Consider the following 4,268-nt stretch of genomic DNA (forward strand, 5'->3'; position numbering starts at 1 on the left):
TCGTTCGGCTGTTGAGTCACATAAAGTATGTGTGTTAATTTTGACGCCACTAGCTCTGCATGTTGTCATGCATTTTCTTTACCTCTCAGAAATGATTATGACATAAAAGTGAAGTACGTGACGAGTGTGACGTTAGGAAAACATTAGGCATCATGGACAGATTCTGTATGGGACCACCCAACCCAAACGAGTACTGTGTGACGTGCTACCCGGCAGGTATTCACCGAGGTAGCCGGCTAGCTTAGTCGGTAGAGCGTCAGACTCTTAATCCCAGGGTCGTGGGTTCGAGCCACACGCTGGGTGGAATAGGATTTTGTTCCGCTGCAGATGTAAATTACCGTTTTTCTGATTAACGAGATTTAATGGAAATAGCAACTTTAAACTTTGCCTACGTCTCTGTCAGTCGCAAGGAAACTGTATTTGAAGGTGAAGGTGATATTGTAGACATGTGTGTAAGACACGTTCTGAAATGCAAGTGTTGTTGTTTGGAGAGCACATCGGTTACGTGTCAGATGTGTAGCCAAGCAGTAATGGGTCGCCATAGCTGCAAATATTAGCCGGTAATATGAAGTGTTGTCAGATGAAGTCTGATGATGCAGACGACCGTAAGGACGAAGTAACCAAGACTACCGCTAGGCCGCGCCTCTTTAGCTCAGTGGTAGAGCACTGGTCTGATAAACCAGTGGTCATAAGTTCCATTTTCAAAGGAGATAGATGAATTTTGGAAATCAGTTGCGCGTCGTGGCCGTATAGCAAACAGTATCTGTGATGACGAACAATTAGCGACAGGCGTTTTTTTAAGAATTACTCTCAGATGTGATTAAGGCGAATGGCGCCGATAAAGCATTTGCCAAAGCGGTACAGCATACGGTGGGACAAGGCAGTCTGAATTACATTTTATAGATGTATTTCTCACATATCTCAGAGCCTCTCGCGGTCGTCGTCGCCGCCGCCGATCACAATTTTCATCACGTCTCCGATGAAATCCTCGATTTCGAAAGAGGTTGGTCGAGCAAATGAATTATCGAAAGTTAACTTCAAAGTATCTATCCTCATAGCTTGTGTCATCACTGATTCATCAACATCATTCCTCACACGCAAGAATAACCGCTGCTAGCGAGCGACTTACCCCGCAGAAGTAAACAAGCCAGACACAGCGCTGACCAAAGACAACCGCACGCCACGACCGCTGCAGGCAGACTATCGCTCCATTAGGCCACACGGTCACTGACGACCAACATTTACATGTATACGACTCATCTCGAAACGCTCACACCCCTGAGGATTTGTGTTTTCGTTCTACACAACCGAGGTAGCCGGCTAGCTCAGTCGGTACAGCGTCAGACCCCTAATCCCAGGGTCGTGGTTTCGAGCCACGTGCTGGTCGTTACGGAATTTTGTTCCGCTGCAGATGTAAATTACCGTTTTTCTGATTAACGAGAATTAATGGAAATAGCAACTTTAAACTTTGCCTACGTCTCTGTCAGTCGCAAGGAAACTGTATTTGAAGGTGAAGGTGATATTGTAGACATGTGTGTAAGACACGTTCTGAAATGCAAGTGTTGTTGTTTGGAGAGCACATCGGTTACGTGTCAGATGTGTAGCCAAGCAGTAATGGGTCGCCATAGCTGCAAATATTAGCCGGTAATATGAAGTGTTGTCAGATGAAGTCTGATGATGCAGACGACGGTAAGGACGAAGAACCCAAGAGTACCGCTAGGTCGCGCCTCTGTAGCTCAGTGGTAGAGCACTGGTCTGATAAACCAGTGGTCGTAAGTTCCATTTTCACAGGAGATAGATGAAATTTGGAAATCAGTTGCGCGTCGTGGCCGTATAGCAAACAGTATCTGTGATGACGAACAATTAGCGACAGGCGTTTTTTTAAGAATTACTCTCAGATGTGATTAAGGCGAAAGGCGCAGATAAAGCATCTGCCAAAGCGGTACAGTATAAGGTGGGACAAGGCAGTCTGAATTACATTTTATAGATGTATTTCTCACATATCTCAGAGCCTCTCGCGGTCGTCGTCGTCGTCGTCGTCGCCGCCGCTGCCGCTTCTGCAGAAGTAGCAAATGGCCATCGTAGCAAATGCGGCGAGGGACGCCCTGCCTTCGATTCCGAATGCACAAAGTGTGTGGTCTTGTTTCTCAGTCTATATTTGGTCGGTCTCGTCAGAGGTTGAATGCAACGAATGGGTGGGAAAGAGCAAGGGGCAGCGGCTGTGTAGAACGAAAACACAAATCCTCAGGGGTGTGAGCGTTTCGAGATGAGTCGTATACATGAAAATGTTGGTCGTCAGTGACCGTGTGGCCTAATGGATAAGGCGTCGGACTTCGGATCTGAAGATTACAGGTTCGAATGCTGTCACGCTCTTCTTTTTCCAGTTCTGAAAACGAAACATATCGTTTTAATGTAGCAATTGAGCAGTACGAAACCGCCTGAATGTTGCTGTTGACCATTTTCTGCTTGGAGATGCTCTTGAGCTTGAAACACACACAACAAGACGGGTGTTAACTAGCGAAATGGTCGGCAGAGTGCCGACACAGCGAGTTTTGACAATCACTTGCACATCTAAAACAACGTCGGAAAGTAACTCGTTCGGCTGTTGAGTCACATAAAGTATGTGTGTTAATTTTGACGCCACTAGCTCTGCATGTTGTCATGCATTTTCTTTACCTCTCAGAAATGATTATGACATAAAAGTGAAGTACGTGACGAGTGTGACGTTAGGAAAACATTAGGGAGCATGGAGAGGTTCTGTATGGGACCACCCAACCCAAACGAGTACTGTGTGACGTGCTACCCGGCAGGTATTCACCGAGGTAGCCGGCTAGCTTAGTCGGTAGAGCGTCAGACTCTTAATCCCAGGGTCGTGGGTTCGAGCCACACGCTGGCTGGAATAGGATTTTGTTCCGCTGCAGATGTAAATTACCGTTTTTCTGATTAACGAGATTTAATGGAAATATCAACTTTAAACTTTGCCTACGTCTCTGTCAGTCGCAAGGAAACTGTATTTGAAGGTGAAGGTGATTTTGTAGACATGTGTGAAAGACACGTTCTGAAATGCAAGTGTTGTGGTTTGGAGAGCACATCGGTTACGTGTCAGATGTGTAGCCAAGCAGTAATGGGTCGCCATAGCTGCAAATATTAGCCGGTAATATGAAGTGTTGTCAGATGAAGTCTGATGATGCAGACGACCGTAAGGACGAAGTACCCAAGAGTACCGCTAGGCCGCGCCTCTTTAGCTCAGTGGTAGAGCACTGGTCTGATAAACCAGTGGTCGTAAGTTCCATTTTCACAGGAGATAGATGAATTTTGGAAATCAGTTGCGCGTCGTGGCCGTATAGCAAACAGTATCTGTGATGACGAACAATTAGCGACAGGCGTTTTTTTAAGAATTACTCTCAGATGTGATTAAGGCGAATGGCGCCGATAAAGCATTTGCCAAAGCGGTACAGCGTAAGGTGGGACAAGGCAGTCTGAATTACATTTTATAGATGTATTTCTCACATATCTCAGAGCCTCTCGCGGTCGTCGTCGCCGCCGCCGATCCCAATTTTCATCACGTCTCCGATGAAATCCTCGATTTCGAAAGAGGTTGGTCGAGCAAATGAATTATCGAAAGTTAACTTCAAAGTATCTATCCTCATAGCTTGTGTCATCACTGATTCATCAACATCATTCCTCACACGCAAGAATAACCGCTGCTAGCGAGCGACTTACCCCGCAGAAGTAAACAAGCCAGACAAAGCGCTGACCAAAGACAACCGCACGCCACGACCGCTGCAGGCAGACTATCGCTCCATTAGGCCACACGGTCACTGACGACCAACATTTACATGTATACGACTCATCTCGAAACGCTCACACCCCTGAGGATTTGTGTTTTCGTTCTACACAACCGAGGTAGCCGGCTAGCTCAGTCGGTACAGCGTCAGACTCCTAATCCCAGGGTCGTGGTTTCGAGCCACATGATGGTCGTTACGGAATTTTGTTCCGCTGCAGATGTAAATTACCGTTTTTCTGATTAACGAGAATTAATGGAAATAGCAACTTTAAACTTTGCCTACGTCTCTGGCAGTCGCAAGGAAACTGTATTTGAATGTGAAGGTGATTTTGTAGACATGTGTGTAAGACACGTTCTGAAATGCAAGTGTTGTTGTTTGGAGAGCACATCGGTTACGTGTCAGATGTGTAGCCAAGCAGTAATGGGTCGCCATAGCTGCAAATATTAGCCGGTAATATGAAGTGTTGTCAGATGAAGTCTG

General features: G+C 46.2%; 1 non-coding gene across 1 annotated transcript; it reads left to right on the forward strand.

Moving 5' to 3' along the window:
• Positions 1 to 2,824: 2,824 nt before the first annotated feature.
• Positions 2,825 to 2,897, forward strand: Trnak-cuu (transfer RNA lysine (anticodon CUU)). Its single transcript has one exon. It is a non-coding gene; the product is annotated as a tRNA-Lys (tRNA).
• Positions 2,898 to 4,268: the final 1,371 nt, after the last annotated feature.

This window comes from Schistocerca gregaria, chromosome 6, assembly GCF_023897955.1.
Source record: "Schistocerca gregaria isolate iqSchGreg1 chromosome 6, iqSchGreg1.2, whole genome shotgun sequence".
Taxonomy (NCBI): Eukaryota; Metazoa; Arthropoda; class Insecta; order Orthoptera; family Acrididae; genus Schistocerca; species Schistocerca gregaria.